Source organism: Aquarana catesbeiana, linkage group LG05 (genome assembly GCF_042186555.1).
Source record: "Aquarana catesbeiana isolate 2022-GZ linkage group LG05, ASM4218655v1, whole genome shotgun sequence".
Classification (NCBI taxonomy): Eukaryota; Metazoa; Chordata; class Amphibia; order Anura; family Ranidae; genus Aquarana; species Aquarana catesbeiana.
In genome coordinates, this window is record NC_133328.1 from 238,030,170 (window position 1) to 238,050,271 (window position 20,102).

A 20,102-nucleotide genomic window follows, 5' to 3' on the forward strand; every position below is an offset into this window, starting at 1 on the left:
GATATGTCAGGCTTTGCTGCTGACATCAAAGCCTCGTTCTCTGCAGCTATCACGGACCTCAAAACCAACCTGTTAGTTCTCACAGAGAAGATGGCCACCACTGAAGCAGCAGGAAAGCACAGAGATAAAGCCATAAACAGGCTGGACAGGGTGGTTTCCTCTCATGCACTCCACTTTATTGAGATGAACAGACACCTGGAAGATCTCGATAACAGGGGGAGAAGGAACAACATTAGAGTTCGAGGTATACCAGAATCAGTTGATGCAGACCAAATAACTCATGTACTGCAGAGGGTTTTTAATAGCCTCCTGGAGAGACCAGAGGACACGGACATTGAATTTGTCAGAGCGCATAGAGCTCTAAGAGCCAGAGGCCCAGATACACTTCCCCCTCGTGACATCATTTGTTGCCTGCAAAGCTTTTCTCTTAAAGAGAAGATCATGTACAAGGCACGCAGAAATGAGCAGATTGTGTTCAACGGCGCTCACATAACTATTTCAAGATCTTTCCCAACTTACGCTGAAAAACCGCAGGGCCCTGCGACCCTTGTTAGAGGTGCTACGGGCAAAAGATCTCCGGTACACATGGCGCTTCCCCTTTGCCCTCTCAGTGTCGCACAATGGCAAACAACACTTTCTCCGCACTCCAAGTGACCTTCAGGAGTTTTGCAGCGCCCTGCAGTTAGGTGAGATTGACCTACCGGAGTGGTATCAGGAGTTTTTACTCCCATCCAGAGACAGAAGCCCACCACACTCCCCTATGGTGACCCCAGAGAAGCATCACGCAAAGAAACAGAAGCAGAGTCGGCAGGAAGGTTCAATCGCTGGCACTCCAAGGGGCAAAGCACACTCCTCCAGGATGTTAATGGATGCATGAGCGCGAGAATCCTATCACCTACCGATGTTCTGTTTCGCTCAGGTTTCAACTCACACCTTAGCATATGTGCTAATTGAGCAGATACTCTGTTAATTCTACAGTTAAGTTTTCACGCAAGGACTCCCCATTCCGGATCATTCGACACCTGGAGGAAAAGACCTACTACTACTAGTGTCGTCCTTGTTTATGGTCCCTCTCCTTTTTTTTTTTTCTTTTTTTTTTACACATGGGAGGGATAACGTGAGCTGTTTGGCAGAGACCTGGGAACCTCCTAACCACTCACCAGGGGGTCCCACAAGATCCCTATGGTGAATCACACTAACCTTTGCTCCACTCACTGTGAACTTGTCAGCCTAACGGGAACTTGGGAGACAAAGTTTCAGCCCAGGGCATTGCTATGTACCCCACTCAGAGGACACGACACATCTTGCTGGTTGGCTTGTCCCTACAAGAAGCCCAGATGGACTATGGTGCTTGTTCGGCCTACCTAGGGACTTAGCAAGATTCTCTTACCTCCTATCTATTTTAAATGTCACTACAAGCCGGATGGGGACTCTTAGCTCAATGTAGAGTTTATGCTTATACTTCCCTCTGTGTGTTTCTGTTTTTGTTTTTTTTGTTTTTTGGTTCCTGCACTAAGTGACTCCCGTACGGGAAGGGGGAGGGGAAGGGTAGGGAGGCGACTATGCCTTTCACGTCCTGATCCCACCACCCCATATATTTCTATAAGTTATTATTATAGTTATTGCTTGTTCCACTCCGTTTTCTTGGTTGGAGCCCCGCTCTAACAGTCCAAGCGGCAGAAAAGACCATCAGGCACTACCCACTTGCTAAAATGGGCCGTGGTCTGGCTGTCCTAAGTCCCTGATAGTTCATTTCATTTTTTTTTCTTCTACTTTTGTTAAGTTGGGACTGATATCTGACCGCGTGCCTCCCGCGTCCCCACAGAGTGTGTCAGAGGGGTTATAGACCCACTCTCACACACTAAATATTGACCCACTCAGACGTTGTTATTGTCTGGGAGGGTTGTAAATCTCACTCTCCGTACTCTTATTTCTAATTTCTCACTATACTCATATCTTTCTGTCTATTTCTTCCCATTTTTCTTAGTCACTGATTGAGGTGGTACAACTATGTTTAAGTATTTAAATTCTAACAAGTACTTTTTATAGTTGTGATTACAGGTACTGTCTGCAATCTCTCTCTGGTCCTGAACAATGGCTTACTCTGCGTTAGGTCGAACCCCTACAGTGGTATCTCACAACGTCAAAGGCCTAAACATTCCGGAGAAACGCACTACTCTCTTGCGGGAATTAAAAAAAGGTAAGCCTAAAATTGTTTTCCTGCAAGAAACCCATTTTAAGACAAACCAGGTTCCCAGGCTCACCGACTCCTACTTCATAGAGGTACACCACGCCACAAACGACAGCTCCAAATCTAAAGGAGTGACAATACTGCTCAGTAGGGAGGCTTCATTCGAGATCACAGACAAATTGGTTGATCCAGGGGGGAGATATATTTTTGTCAAAGGGAAATGTTCTGGGGTGCCCACCACATTAGCGAATGTTTATTTCCCTAATACCTCCCACTTGTCCTTTTGCAAAAAGCTGATGAGGGAGTTAGAGGGTTTCAGCACAGGCCGCTTAATCTTAGGGGGAGATTTTAACATTCCCTTAAACCCGTTAGTAGATACGTCAACAGGGAAAACTTTCATTACCTATAAAATATTTTAAAAAATTAAAATTCTCCTCCACTCTTTAGATTTATTTGACACTTGGCGCTTCCTACACCCTGAGGACAAAGATTTCTCCTTCTATTCAATCCCACATGATCGCCACTCCAGGATTGATTACCTCTTTATCACACAGAGGGATCTCCATATAGTCAGAGAGGCAAACATAGGGATACAGACAATTTCTGATCATGCCCCAGTTTCCATTGGCCTAAACTTGACCGATACCCCGGCCAGATCGGGAAATTGGAGACTAAATTCCTCTCTCATAACAGATCCAGTTCTGCTGTCCACACTGACCGCAGCTTTGAAAGAGTTCTTCAGGCATAATGTGACCCCGGGCATGGACCCACTGATGGTTTGGGAGGCCCACAAGTGCTCCATCAGGGGAGAGCTAATTAGGATGGGTGCACAAAAAAAGAAAGACCAAGAAAAGGAAATTCTCCAATTAACGCAAAAAATCCATCATCTAGAAACCTTACACACGCAATCCTTGACATCCAGATCGGCGACTACTCTTCTCGAGACAAGATTGACCCTTAAACAGCTTCTAGAATCCAAAACGAAACGCTTCCTTTTCTTTAGAAAAAAAATATACTACGAGCAAGGTGACAAACCCGGCTATCTGCTTGCCAGGGCATTGAGGGGACCCACTCCTAAATATAACATCTCAGGCATTCAAAATAAGGGTGGCAGGGTGGATAGAACAACGGACAAAATAGCACAACACTTCCAGGAATTCTATACCAATTTATACAATCTCCCAACCCAACACAGACCACATGATTTGCAGGGAGAAAGGCTCCAGGTGATGCGGGATTTCTTAGGGGGTTCAGGCCTCCCTTCGCTTACAGCGGAGGACGCCGCATCACTCGAGAATCCCGTGGACCTGTCGGAACTCAAACTCCCTATTAAAGATTTAAAACACGGTAAGAGCCCGGGTCCTGACGGATTCACGGCCATATACTACAAGACATTCGTTGACACATTATCTCCACACCTCCAAGACGCATTAAATTCCCTATCAAAGGCAAGAACAGTCCCCCCAGAGTTTTTATCGGCCTTTATTACCGTGTTACCCAAGCCAGATAAGGATCCGCTTCACTGTTCTAGCTATAGGCCTATATCGCTACTGAATTTAGATGTGAAGATATTGGCCAAAATCATCTCCAATAGACTAAAACCTCTACTACATAATGTGATAGGACCGGAACAGGCGGGCTTTATGCCTGGAAGAGAGGAAAGGGATAACATCACCAAAGCCCTAAACCTGATTCACGCTGCCCATGGATGAAAGATCGAGGGTCTTCTCCTGTCTACGGACACGGAGAAGGCCTTCGATCGAGTAGCCTGGGACTACATGTTTGAAACTTGCAAACACATAGGCCTGGGACCAGGAATGATGGCCTGGATAACCTCCCTCTACCAAAACCCTTCAGCCAGACTCAAAATAAACGGTTCACTATCCAATAAAGTAAGCATAAACAATGGGACAAGACAGGGTTGTCCATTGTCGCCCCTGCTATTCATAATATCACTAGAACCATTTGTTAGACGAATCATAGCAAATACAGCTGTAAAGGGATTTGAGGTCATAGGGCGTGAATTCAAAGTAGCGGCATATGCCGATGACCTACTCTTCTTCTTGACTGATCCACATATATCCATCCCCTCCCTTATGAGAGAGTTTGCAATATTTGGTTATATTTCTAACCTTAAGATAAACTTTTCGAAATTGGAGGCGATGAATATTTCACTCCCAGAACAAACACTAAAGACAATTCAGAACAATAGTCCATTCAAGTGGGAAGCACAGGCCGTCAAATACTTGGGAGTTTGGCTTACACCTAAGCTGTCCTCTATCTTCTCCCGAAACTTCCTTCCCCTTCTCAAAACCATAGAAAAGGATTTACAAACCTGGCACACGGGGTTCTTTTCATGGTTTGGCAGGGTGGCCATTTGCAAAATGGCCATACTGCCTAAAATTCTATATTTATTACTCACACTCCCCATTAAAATCCCACTAAGCTTTTTTAGATCGCTTCAGGCCCTTCAAATGTGATTCATTTGGGCACACAAATCACCACGTATTAAATTTTCCCTACTAACAAGAGCCAAAGCAGTGGGTGGGTTGGGGATACCAGATTTTAAAATGTACTACCATGCCACGCACATTGCCAGGATCATAGACTGGCACTGTCATGGCGGCATAAAGGATTGGGTGTCGTTGGAAAATGATTTGAGCCCAATTCCCCTGATGTTCTCCCCCTGGATACCAAAACTCAAATACCCCCCAACTCTGAGAGTCCACCCTTTGATAGGGACCACTTTAGAAATCTTTCATCATCTAGCTAAACAACCCAAACTTTCTTCTCCTCTCAGTCCTCTCACCCCATTGCAACACAACCCAGACTTTCCACCTGGAGTGGGGAACCACCTCTTGCGCTCCTCTGATCAAAAACTACCACTTCTGACTTCCCACTGCTTCGATAACAAGATAATGAAAGACTTGACTAATCTAAAGGCTGACAACAATATACCTTCCCTTCCCTTGTGGTCGTACTTTCAAGTCAGAAGTTACGTTAACAAAGTCACCCGTAAGAGACACTTCACTAGAGAACCTACTGAGTTGGAGTCGGTGTGCCTAAAGGGAGAGCAGGTTGTAAAGACCACATCAGTCGCTTACCAGTGGTTACAAAATTCGAAAAAACCCGCAGATAATAGGCTCAGAGAGAGTTGGTCAGACTGCCTTGACATGACAATTTCAGATACCCAATGGGAGAGAGCCTGTATTATGGCGCATAAATGCTCCTTGAGCACGAGAATGCAGGAGACGGCTTATAAAATGCTCACTCATTGGTATGCAACCCCAGCAAAGATTCACAAATTGTTCCCCCAATCGCCAGACACATGCTGGAGGTGCAACAAAGAGAAAGGAACTCTAATGCACATTTGGTGGCAATGTGAACGAATAACACCGTACTGGAACAGGGTTAAAGAGGTAATATACCGAATCACGGAGACCAAGCTCAAACTTAACGCAGCATGTTGCCTGCTTCACATTCAATTTTACCTTTAGAAGATACAAAAACTCTCTCACCAGACACCTACTAAATGCGGCCAAGTCTCTCATTCCACTGTTCTGGAAATCAACAATAGTCCCTTCTCTGAAAGACTGGTTGCACAAAATTTCATATATTTGTGAAATGGAAGACACACGGGCACAGTCAGAAGAAAAAGTTGAGCGGTATCACGAAACTTGGTCGGTCTCCCTGGTTCATATATAGATACTCCCAGGATTATGAAAACTTGATTAAATAACTGGTCAATACTTACCATTACTTGATCGAATACATAACCATGTAATAACCTGAACCGTTTTGTTATACTGAATTTAAGAAAGTACATTAGACGTTAGAACCCAATAAGCTCTAAATAACTCCCTCAAATCACTGTGACTTATAGGTCATAACACCTATCCTTTTCACTAGTTTTCTTACCTCTTCTTTTCTTATCTCCACTCTGTTCTTTACCCTACTCATCAAACAAATGCAGATTTCAAAAAGATACCTAAAGGTGGGCATAGTTTCCTGAACACACAGAAGTTCTTATCTAAAGACAGCTTACTTAATTGTCAGAATGCATAGCTATGACTCACGGACATGTTAGATACGACTTTGATTTTAAGTTTGACACCAGTTGATTGATGTATATCAGCTCCTATCTGCACTCATGTATGTTTATATATGCTTCATTTTCTTCAATAAACTATTTTATGAGAAAAAAAAAATATCGCAATAAGCGTATATTTATTGGTTTGCGCAAAAGTTATAGCGTCTACAAAATAAGGGGATAGATTTATAGCATTTTTATTATTATTTTTTTTTTTTACTAGTAATGGCGGTGATCTGTGATTTTTAATGTGACTGCAATATTGCGGCGGACACATCGGACAATTTTGACACATTTTTGGGACCATTCACATTTATACAGCGATCCATGCTATAAAAATGCATGGATTACTGTATAAATGTGACTGGCAATGAAGGGGTCAACCAGGAGGGGGCGCTGTAGGGGTTAATGTGTTGCTAGGGAGTGATTCTAACTGTGGGGGGAGGGGATTCACAAGGGGAGGACACCGATCGGTGTTCCTCTGTACAAGGAACACACCATCGGTCTCCTCCCATCTGACAGGACGTGGATCTGTGTGTTTGCACACACAGATCCACGGTCCTGCTCGGTTACCGGGCAATCGCGGGTGCCCGGCGGACATCGCGCCCGCCGGGCACGCGCACCGGGACCCAAGCGATGCGGCGGGAGCGCGCGCGCCCCCTGGGTTGCCTGGAAGGCTGCACCGTCATATGATGGCGGCCCAGGATAACAGCTGCACCGTCCGGGCAGCAAGTGGTTAAACATATTTGAACCTAGGCCCCTGTTCAGCCCCAGTTGTAAGAACTGTAGAATCTTGGCTGGTTTAGGTAATAAAGGACTCCAGGCTTTTGCTGTGTGAGATCTGCATCATTTTCCAATATTCTTTGGTAAATCTTATTCATGAAGACCTCTCTGGTTTGACACAAGGTAGGCACTACCTGCACTGAGCATGCTTGAGTTGGTAGCCACTGCCTCTCAACTTCCTTGTCATCAAAAGTAGTCTCTTGGAGCTGGATGGCAAAACTGTCCATGAGAGCGAATCCGTCATCACTGGAAGCCTCACTGGTGATTCAATGCTTAAGAGTAGGAGAGAGAGACACACTAGAGCCTCCTAATCCAAAATGGTGTATTTGCAATTATTGATACAGGAAGCTCCACTAACAGCCTAGAATTCTACCCTTCCACTGCTGTCTAGGCACAGTACAAATCTTGCTCCTCTTGCTTAAAGGAGTGAATAACAGAACACTACTCGGTTTAAGAAAATTCAATACTATTCTTCATAAGCTTAACATCCCATGACTTTTAGCAGCCTGCTCTTTGAAATGCATCCCCCAATCTTTCTAGCTGGGGTCTGATGTGATAATGTTCCATCTGAAAACAATTGGTCAGTTACGAAAAACCAAGGATACTCTGGAACTGTTCTGCTGGAAGAGACTTCACTCCCAAAGCACCTTTGGCTTTCTCTATCAGAGGACGGAAATTCCCATGTGGAAGTTCTACTGAATTTTTCCCGCCGCTATTGCAGACAGTAAGACCTTTGTGAATGCCCTGGAGGAGATGTACAGACCTGAATGGGGAAGGACTCAAACTGGTAGAGGAATTGAGGATGAATTGCGAAGTAGGTGTCTGATAAACCTACAGGAGAATCCAGTCTCCCAGATTTATGAATATTATAAGTGATTGGAGGTTTTCCATCTTACACGACTCTAACTTCCTGTGCTGCTTGTCAAAATCTTTTTTTTTTTTTTTTTTTTTAAACTTTAGCACTGGGCACAGATTACCTGGTTTTTATTTTTTAATCCAGCTACAAACTGGACCAGAATCTTTTACTTTTCCATCAACTCTGGTAGCCTGGCTGACTGGAAGAGATTGAAAGGTGGACTTCCCACCTGTCGATGTTATATGATCGTTATGCTCATTGAATTATGCCCCTGCGTGGGTGAGTTTGTCATGATGTTATACTTTTTCAATAAAAATTATTGTACCAGAAAGGCAGACCTTCCTTAAACTTCCACCAATGTCATGCCAATATAGCCGATATGGCCCACTGATCCTGAAGGTTTTCCATCCAGGTATGTGCGTAAAGCTTCGCACAGGCACCCCCTGGATTAGTGCACCCTTAAAAAGGACTTCCGCTGTTCTCGTAAGACAGGAGCCTTAGATTGTTAAGGCTTCAATAATGAAGATTGGGTACTTCTCCAGTTAGTTTACTAATCTTTTTCCCAGTCCGTAGGATTTTGCCTCCTGGTATCTACTTGGGAGTTGCCACCTGTATGCTGGACCTTCAGGAATTTTCAGTTTTTTTCGTCAGATGATATTTGCCCTGACCTGCTAATGGTCACCCTTGAGATGGCTGTATCCTGTCTACTCCCAAATAGATTGGATCTGTGTTCTGGTGTCTTGCACCATTTTTTTTTTTTTTTTGGCGGGATCCACCAACCATGGCTTCAACCATAATGCACTCCTTGTCATGACCGCTGGGAACACCATTCTTGAAAATCATCAATTGACGTCTGACACATCTGAGTATGCCGCCAATTTCAGCTCTTACAAAGCTGTTACCAACTTGTCTCTTCACTTCTTCCAGACGGGGTTATTTAACCACTTAAGCCCTGGACCATTTGGCTGGCTAAAGACCAGAGCACTTTTTGCAATTCGGCACTGCGTCGCTTTAACTGATAATTGCGCAGTCGTGCGACGTGGCTCCCAAACAAAATTGACGTCCTGCTTGTATGACTGGTTCACTGATTTTCCCAGAAGTCTGCACCAAGATAAAAGTCAGATTTTTTTGGCATCCACTGCAATAAAAATTTCATTTTTCATGTGATTCCCTATTGGGAGTATCTTGTCTAAAGGGATGCAGACCCTGCCACTTTCCTCAGAGTCCTGCAGGTGCAGCAGCTGGTTGATAATTATGCATCCACTCCCATTAGACTCACTCAGCACATGGGCTAGTTATTGCTGGTGTGGCAGCACCTGCAGATGCTACAGTATGTCAAGCACTTCAGATCTAGATTTAATTTTTGGACTAGAGCCTCCTTGAATGTGACATGTTTTGCCAGCTACATTCATGATGCATCCATCATCGGAAGAGACTGCAGCAGGTTGACCTTTAGCTTTTTCAGGGTATACGTTTTGACAGCCTGTTTATCAGGGCATTTTTTCTGACCTATTCAATTCTTCCTGGATTAACTCTTCCAGTTGTTCAGTGAAGGAAATTAGTACTTTCTAACCTTGTGGAGAGTTTCCTCCATTTCAACCCAGGCAATTGCGTCCTTAGCTGCCCCTGCAAAAAAGTCTCTATTGGGCAATCTTCAAAGCTTGTGGCCCCTTTAACACTTTCTTCTCATGGCAAGCTTTCCTATTTGGACACCACCTACTGGCTCTGGTTGGAAGTGCTAGGCAATTCATGCACTGTAGCTTGTCAAGCAATGACTTTCCACCACTAATGCAGCAACCATTAGTGCTGGTAATCTGTGGTGTTTGTAAACAGGGAGCAAACAAAATAAGAGGCGAGATGATGACATTGATCAATGTTGCCTGCATGTCTGTGCTTGAACGGTGACTGTTCTGGCTTTTAGCAGGCTCTCTTAACCTTGAGGGCCTTGCAGGGCTGTATAGTGCTTGTTTCAGGCAGATTTGACATACTAGCTTGGCAGGCAATGACTTTCCACCACGAATGCAGTAACTATTAGTGCTGGTAACCTGTGGTGTTTGTAAATGGGGAGCAAACAAAATGAGAGGCGAGATGATGATATTGATCAATGTTGCCTGTATGTCTGCGCTTGAACAGTGACTCTTCTGGCTTTAATCAGGCTCTCTTCACTTTGAGGTCCTTGCAGGGCTGTATAGTGCTTGTTTCAGGCAGATTTGACATACTAGCTTGGCAGGCAATGACCTTCCACAACAAATGCAGCGACTATTATGGCTGGTAACTTGTGATGTTTGTAAACGGGGAGCAATGATAATCTTAATCAACATCGCCTGGATGTGTGTTCTTAGATGGTGGCTTGTCTTGACCGTCAGAAGGCTCCCTCCATCTTGTAGTCCTTACAGGACTATAGATATTGGCTCTCTTTTTCTCAATCTTCACTACTTACCTAATCCCTATACCCTAAAGGCAAGGGTGGTCTGACTGGACAGCGTTTCCCATAGAAACAGAGCAAAGCAGCAGACTGAAATGAAAAAACAGCATAATGCTAAGTCTCCACTATTGCGACCTGAAAGTCGCATGATTTTGCAGCAAATTTGATGCAACTTGAAGCAATGCTTGTGTATTCTTGAGGTCTATGGACGCACATATGAACGGTACTCATTGGAAATCATGGGCTATGGCTTGTCATGCGATTTTGCAGTGACAAGTCACACTAGTGGAAACTGAGCCCAACACAATGATCCCAGATCAAGCATTGAAAAGGGGATAGGAAATGCCCAGGTGAATGCCATAAAGAGCACAATGATCCTAGAGCAACACTGAGAAGGAGATAGGAAAAACACAGGTGAATGCCATAAAAAGGGAAAACATACCTGAAAACAATGACCACATAAGCATCCAGCATGAGTAGAGAGCTCCACCATTTGTTGCCATAAAACCATTTAGAACCTGTATTTGCCATTAGTATTGATATCAGTGCCTGAGCATGTTCAGATCACCATCCAGGAAATACAGAGGCTGCATCACTTCCTGCCTCTCATGCTCAGAGTGTACTTGCACTGCTGCAGCCATCTTAGGAATGGCAAATGCCCATAACACAGAGAAAAGTAGTAAAAGCATATGGAAAGAAAAAGGAAACGCTGTCACTTACATCAAAGCTTGTTTAAAGCTTTCTTTGAGAAGCCTGCACCACCAGAATGGGGCTCCAACCATATAGCTCATTTAGAGACTGTAGAGGAAGGAATTCCGCCCCGGAGAGGCTGAAATATGCCCCCCAGACCACCAGAATGGGGCTCCAACCATATAGGCTCATTTAGAGACTGTGCAGGAGAGGCTGAACCTGGCTGGGGCGATAAACAGTAAGGGATACTTTGCGATTTCAGTCCTGATCAGATGAGGAAAAAAAAGGAGAATGCTGTGAGCCGGGTCTGTCTTTGATTTATAGTTAGCCAGTCCTATCAGGTTGGGGGGGCAGAGTCACAACCCATATGTATGCTGCCATGATGCACCAGGAAAGTTAATTTTGACCAAACCTAATTTTGAGGTCACATTCTTTAAGGTCTACTGGGGGAGCACTGTGGTGAATACAATATATCATTTAGTGATAACTTTGTGTAAAAAAAAAAATTGTATTATTCTTGAAACTTGTGGCAAAATATAAAATATTCCATGGACTCAACATGCCTCTCAGCAAATAGCTTGAAGTGTCTTCTTTCCAAAATGGGGTCATTTGGGGGGAGGTTTGTGCTATCTTGACATTTCATGGCCTCCGAAACTGATAGGTAGTGAGGAAGTGAAATTACCATTTTACGCCCTTAGAAACCCTGAAGGCGGTGATTGGTTTTCAGGGTCCTGTACACGGCTAGGCTCCCAAAAAGAAGAGAAGCAGCAGAATGTATTTTGGGATGTAATTCCACATATAACCATGGCACGTGTGAGCAATATATCATTTAGTGACAACTTTGTGTAATTATTTTTTTTTGTCATTTTTCAATCACTTGTGACAAAAAAATAAAATATTCAATGGGCTCAAAATGCCTCTCACCAATTTCCTTGGGGTGTCTACTTTCCAAAATGGGGTCATTTGGGGGGGTTGTACTGCCCTGCCATTTTAGCACCTCAAGAAATGAGATCGGCAGTCATAAACTAAAAGCTGCGTAAATTCCAGAAAATGTACCCTAGGTTGTAGACGCTATAACTTTTGAGCAAACCAATACATATACGCTTATTGACATTTTTTTTACCAAAGACATGTGGCTGAATACATTTTGGCCTTAATGTATGACTAAAATTTAGTTTCTAGGATTTTTTTATAACAAAAAGTAGAAAAGTCTTTTACTGTTTATATTGCAAAAAATAAAAATCGCAGAGGCAATCAAATACCATCAAAAGAAAGCTCTATTTGTGGGAAAAAAAGGACGCAAATTTCGTTTGGGTACAGCATTGCATGACCACACAATTACCAGTTAAAGCAAGGCAGTGTCAAATTGTAAAAAGTGCTCTGGTCATTGAGCACCCAAATCCTCCGGGGCTGAAGTGGTTAATATTGTATTTATTTAACATTGACACTTAAATTGGAATATGGAATTAGTTTGACACAGCACGAGATTAGATATGGTATTAGCACAGCATTATTTGGTTTAGTCATTTTTTTGCACATTTACAGTATATTGGGAGTGTGTTATTTGCTGCTGGCTTAAGATAATATATTTATACTCTAGTTGCTTGTTATTTGCTGCTGGCTTAAGATAATATATTTACACTCTAGTTGCTTGTAAGACTTCCTTTTTGATTTTACAATGTTTTATCCTTTACATTACATTATTTCTTTAATTTCAGTATGCTAACAAACCTATAATCTTCTTTCAACTTCACATTAAATGAAGTCAATGACTTTATCAAGGTAATTTCGAGTTAATGCATCCCATGTAAAAGCATGGATTTGTGCAAATGCATGATCAATAATACCTATTTTGGCATCAGCCAGAATCTTTTTGTTTCTGTTTCCTTTTTTTTTTGTATTGTTTAAAGATACAATGCCTTACATAAGAAAGAGAGGTTATTAATCACTAGTCTGTTGACAGAAATTACATAACAGTGTATAAAGTATGTTATCTGAGATATGGTATGAGTATTACAAAACAGTATCTTGTTTGGAATGAAAAGAATATGACATTATTAACCACTTCAGCCCTGGACCATTTGGCTGTCTAAAGACCAAAGGACTTTTTACAATTTGGCACTGCGTTGCTTTAACTCGTAATTGCGCGGTCATGCAATGTTGTACCCAAACAAAATTTGCATCCTTTTTTTCCCACAAGTAGAGCTATCTTTTTATGGTATTTGATTGCCTCTGCGATTTTTATTTTTTGCGATATAAACAGAAAAAGTCTGAACATTTTGAAAAAATGGGTGTACTAGGCCACTGGTGCTTGCCAGTTCACCAGAAGGATGAGTGGCACTAGTACTTCTCTGCTCCACACGAGAGCCCTGCGGTTCTTGCACCTCAACAACAGCAGAAGAAGATCGGGGTCTGGTACGTCTGACCTTGGGAGGGACCACAACTCCGTTGTCAGAGCTATCTGTCATGGAGCCGCTGTGGTCTACAGGATCGTATTCTGAGCCTGAATCTGACAGATGAGTGACTTCCTCTTCACTATCTGTCATGCTCAGAAATGTGTAGGCCTCTTCACTAGTGTACCTTCGATTTGCCATTTTGGGCTCTAAATTTACTGGTACACTAGTGAGACTCACAGGAAAAAAGCTCCTAGGCTGTCAGCAACTGTATCAAACGCTACCAAAAAAACTGTTAGCGATCGCAGGGATCAGGCCTGACTCTGTGAATGCTGCAGTTATGACTGAAAAATATATTTCCTGACAGACTCCATGGCAGCATACCTATGGGTTAACTCAACCTCCACTCTTCCCCTATAGGACCCCACTCCCATAAATCTTTGCTCTGAGCCAGAGGCCGCGTTCCTTTTTTATCCTCCTAATAGGATCAGAATGGTTGAAGTCTTACCTTGGATAAAGTGTCCACAATTAAGGGCCTGGTTGTTCGGCATAAAGAAAAGAAAAACCATATAAGTTATCAACTCACTATTGAGTAGCCGCTACACCATTATATGTATGTGCACACAGGTGCAATGGACCTTAATTTGCAGACTCACCAGTTGAGGTGCAGTCTCCGTAACTGAAGCTTAATCTGGGTAAAAAGGATAGGGGTAAAGAAACTCACTGGAAAGAGCTATGGGTAGACCAAGCTGCTTAAAAAAAGTTATATTTTATTGCACAAAAATTAATTGAAGATACACTGTTACAGGTACCCACCACCAACACCCAAACTCTCTAAAAAAAGACAACGTTATCTAAAATAAAAACAATAGCGTCACGAACCGTGCTTGTAAATATCAATTACCCACCCTAAGGTTTAAACATTAAATACAGAGATTGGCTAAGGGTTAGCTCTCAGATTCCAGTGGGTATCACCATTGATCAGGGTACCCATCATCATATAATGCTAGAAAGACCCCCAGCTGGGGGATAATAAAGGGTAATGATAGAGTCATTAGCTGTGCACTGCTGATTGGATCCCTGGAAAAATATTGTATTAAACTCTGTAGTATATTTGAATAGTAATGTTGAGTCCTATGTATCAGACGGCATATAGCCACTGTCAATTGGTTAATAGTCCAGGTGTTCAGCCAAACAATAGCATCATAAATTGAAACAGAGTGTAATCCCAGAGAGTGTGCTGCTCAGAGGATAAACACAATTAAGAACAGGCAAATAATGAGTAGTTATTATGCAAAGTCAGTTGGACCACTGGTCCATTCACCAAACCACAATGGACAAGAATATGGATTTAGCAGGCAGATGTCCCGGTTTCTCCTTGGAAGTCCATAGGAAACAAGGGGATCACATACTGCATGGAGTTGTTCAGCTATAATACTCTACTGTTACAAGTGGATCCTGGTGGCTAAGTAGACAGTCTGCTGAGCGCTGTGTGGCACTAAATGTTATCCCACAAGCCATTCTGATGCCTGTACATAAAGATGGTTGCTGCTGGCTTCAGCAGCATGCACCGGTGTGATGTGATGCATCATCCGTGACGTAATGAGCATCACCGTTGTGGAGTTATCTCTGACATGTTTCACCCAATCACATGGGTTTTATCAAGGATGCATTCTTGGTCAAACATCACACTGCAACGTAGAAAAGAATTAAGACCCCCTCTTAGATCTCTTACATGCCAGATCAATTGCTTACAGATGGAAGTTTCCTTTCTGACTCTCGGCAAGAAACCAAGGCCGCACAGCTTCCTTAAGAGTTCAAGAGGATTTGGAACACTTTTGCAATGTTCTGGAGATCCCAAAGGTAGATCTACCTAATTAGTACAGTGACTTTCGCCTTCCAATGACAAGGAATGCCACCTCAATGGAAGATATCCATGAGGCAGGCCAGCGAGGCCCAGGATGCCGCCGCTCACTCTCACTACAATGCCCTCCACCAGCTGCCCATAGCAGGCCAAGAAATGATAGCCCAACAGCCTCTCCAGCGCACCGAAGAGCCCGGCTATCTGACTAAAGAGGACAACTTTTAAGTATGGATCAATTGCAAGGGATTGTAACTATCATTAACAGCCCCTTCATTGCCCGATGCTGTTTGGCCCATTTTCCTACCCATGTTTCCCATCGCCTGAAATATCCTATAGACTTCCGTTATACCTCATTATCATCATTATCATCTGACCCTATCCCATTCCCCCTGAGAGAAACAATAACAGTCCCAGAAACTTTTTGCCACTGTTAGTAGCACAAGATCATAATGATGGCTCTCTCCTTACTGAGCAATCCCACTATTGCGGATCCAACTATAAGTGGCCACCCTATTCATTGAACAATGAACTATGCGCTTGAAACCCCTCAACATTCACATCCAATATCTCTCGCACCAAACACAATGCTCAGAACTTCGAAAAGACTCGGAAACAAGAATCCCCCACATCACGGAATGCAAAGAGAACAATTTATGAAGCACAGAAATCTGCAATGGAGATCTACCCACCTGCCCATTACCTTTCCCACGTCCCATGTCTTCCTCCCACCCCCCCATCCAGACCCATCTTTTCCCATCTTTGCCCTTCACCCACCCATTACTATGCCATCATTTATTAGATCAAGATCTGGGAAAACCCTGCTCCTGTCTAGTAAGTACACCAAGTGTTTTGCAGAAGGACATTGTCTATGAACCCACTCCCTGCATAAAGATATAACAATACCCGCTAGCAATACACCACCCATTACCCTACCAAATGCCTTGTTTGTTTGTTTATTTGCTTGATTCATTGCTTATTTGTTTGACTCATCGATCCCAACATATAACATTCCTGAAAGGGGAGATTCTGAGGGAGATGTTAATAAGTCACTGACGACACTTACTAGCACCTCCCATTCGGCCATGATTACCCCAATATTCTAATGACCTTTGCTCCCACTCATCCATAAAAAAAATCTGGCATCAAACTGCCCCTCCAGATCATACCGAAGGTCTACAAGATGACCCCTCCTCAAAATGTTAATGGGGCTTTGAGACTTTCTTACAACCCCTTGGAATTTTCCCCAGGCACCCATATAACAGTTGAATTGTTATTGATCTGTTGTTATTGTTCTGTTCTGTGTTCTGTGTTAGTCTTATGTTAGTCTCATAAGACAAAACGTGACCTACTAATGTGTCACCCTTCTGATTGCATATCAAAACTTTTTATTTATTTCTTCTCTCTTTTAAGCCTCCACATAGGCACACCTGACCTCACAGGTAAAGAAGACCCTACCTATCTCGGGACCTCTACCTACCACTCCCACACCCAGCAAACTTAGGAAGTTTTCACTGAACTGCTCCGGACCTTCCCTCACAGACTGGGTGAGCTAGCTGGTCTACACTCTTTCTCTTACCCCATCTCTACCCTCACCTCCCCCCTGCACTTCTTTATCCACCCAGAACTGCCCCCGGGTCTCTTCATCACACTCTCTTACCTAACCTAACCACCTTTTCCCACCTCACCTTCCCTCTTTCCTATTCTCTGTGTACCCACCCACCCACTCCTACCTTCCGCACATCTCTCTCATCCTCCTGATCCACCATCAACCTCATTCCCACTAAGGTAGGTAACAACTATACAAACTTTACATGCAACACCTACTCACCTCATTCCCCACATACGACATTCATCATGGCCAACCCACAACCCAAGCCCACACCTCTATCACTCAAAATTATCTTACTAAATGCAAAAGGTCTCAATAAGCCTGAAAAAAGATCGCAAGTGCTAGCTAACATGCACAATATGAAGGCAGACATTATATTTTCACAGGAGACCCATTTCAAAGCAAACTCCATCCCCAAACTTGAAAACAATCACTATCCTCTAGCATACCATGCAGCATCCTCAACTTCGAAAACAAAGGTTTCCAAAAACCTCTCCTTCCAAATTTCCGACACCCTAGCAGATGAACATGGACACTATGTATTCCTAAAAGGCACGTAATGGAATAAACCAATCACTTTGGCTAACATATATAGTCCCAACACATCCCAGGTCCCGTTCTTTAGATCAATCACACATTTACTAACTGCCTTCCAAACAGGATTCCTGGACTTAGGAGGTGACTTTAACATTCCCCTTGACCCCCTCATCGACTCCTCTACAGGTACCTGTCACCTCCTGTTACGTGCTCTGCGACAAATTAGACTTTCCCTTCAAGAACTTTCACTTAATGATACATGGAGAACATTACATCCCCAAGATTATACCATTTTCTCAGCCCCACACAACAAATACTCCTGCCTAGACTACCTCTTCATCACCCAGCAAGACCTACCCTTCCTATCCAAATCTACAATCGAACTAATGACAGTTCCAGACCACCACCCAATTACTCTATGCTTAACCTTCCCCAAATATGTACACACATCCAAAATATGGAGACTTGACTTCAACTTATTGACAGACAAAGATAGAGTTAGCAAACTCAGCACCACCATAGCCAACTACTTTAAAGACAACGATACCCCAAACACTTCACCTCTTACCCAATGGGAAGCACACAAGTGCATAATTCAAGGACATCTCATTTCCCTTGCTTCATCCATAAAACATGAAAAACAAAAACACATCAATAAGCTCCTATCCCAAATACAGACGCTTGAAAAGCCACAAACTCATTGAGACACAGACAATCCTTCTAGAAGAACGTGATAAAAAAATAAGGAGAAAACACATCCTTTCCCAGAAACTCTTTTATGAACACAGTAATAAAAGTGGTCACCTATTAACACAAGCTTTACGTGCAAAAAAGGCCAAAACAACAGTCCATCTACTAAAGACTAGGAATGAGCCCGATGTTTGCCTGTTCGCCGAATAGTGAACAATTTGGGGTGTTCGCGGCAAATTCCAAATTCGAAAGCCACTGAACACCCTTTAAAAGTCTATGGGAGAAATCAAAAGTGCTAATTTTAAAAGCTTATATGCATGGTATTGTCATAAAAAGTTTTTGGGGACCTAGGTCCTGCCCAGGGGACATGTATCAATGCAAAAAAAAGTTTTAAAAATGGTTGTTTTTTCGGGAGTAGTGATTTTAATAATGCTTAAAGTGAAACAATAAAAGTGAAATATTGCTTTAAATTTCCTACCTGGGGGGTGTCTATAGTATGCCTGTAGAGTGGCGCATGTTTCCCATGTTTAGAACAGTCCGAGAGCAAAATGACATTTCTAAAGGAAAAAAGTCATTTAAAAGTACTCGCGGCTATAATGAATTGTCGGTCCCGGCAATACACATAAAAGTTCATTGATAAAAACGGCATGGGATTCCCCCACAGGGAAACCCCGAACCAAAATATAAAAAAAATGCGTGGGGGTCCTCCCAAATTCCATACCAGGCCCTTCAGGTCTGGTATGAATATTAAGGGGAACCCCGTGCCAAAATTGTTTTAAAAATGGCATGGGGGTCCCTCTCAAAATCCATACCAGACCCTTCAGGTCGTGTAAGGATTTTAAGGGGAACCCTGTGCCAAAATGAAAAAAAAAATAGCGTGGAGTCCCCCAAAACTCCATACCAGACCCTTATCCGAGCACGCAACCTGGCAGGCCACGAGAGTGCCCCCCTTCTGAACCATACCAGGCCACATGCCCTCGACATGGGGAGGGTGCTTTGGGGTAGCCCACCAAAGCACCTTGTCCCCATGTTGATGGGGACAAGAGCCTCATCCCCACAACCCTTGCCTGGTGGTTGTGGGGGTCTGCGGGCGGGGGGCTTATCGGAATCTGGAAGCCCCCTTTAATAAGGGGACCCCCAGATCCCGGCCCCCCCTGTGTGAAATGGTAATGGGGTACATATGTACCCCTACCATTTCACACAAAAATGTCAAAATGTAAAAAAAAACAAGACACAGCTATATAACTGAGGGCGGGGCCACCTGGTGATGTACCAGGTGACCCCGCCCCCTCTGATGCACGGGGACTTCCCCGTGGCTTCCCCGTGGCGTTAGAGGGGGGCATGTCATTTTGCTGCGGTACTGTTCTAAACACGTGAAAAATGCGCCACTTTACAGGCATACTATAGACACCCCCCAGGCATGATATTTAAAGGAATATTTCATTTTTATTGTTTCACTTTAAGCATTAAAAAAAATCATTGCTCCTGAAAAAACGGCTGTTTTTAAAAAAATGTTTTGCATTGATACATGTCCCCTGGGGCAGGACCCAGGTCCCCAAACACTTTTTTATGAAAATAACATACATATAAGCCTTTAAAATGAGCACTTTTGATTTTTCATGTTAGTGTCCCATAGACTTTAACGGTGTTCCGAATTTTCTCCGAACACCGCATGTTGTTCGGTGTTCGCACAAAATCCGAACAACCAAAGTTCGGCACGAACTTATGCCGAACCGTTCGCCCATCCCTACTTAGCAGTTCTTGAAGTGTTTCCGCATGTTCAGGAAGGAAAAAGTCAGCATCTCCCTATCTCCATCTTGTGGCCAAAAGGAGAAACTGCATAACAGATAGTCTTACATTATGATCTATGCATGTCCTGAATGGGCCAATGGCAGAATGCCTGCTACACACAGAAATAAAGACACATTTTACAAGTCCTTTATTAAAAAAAATAAAAATCCCCAAAAATGTAAA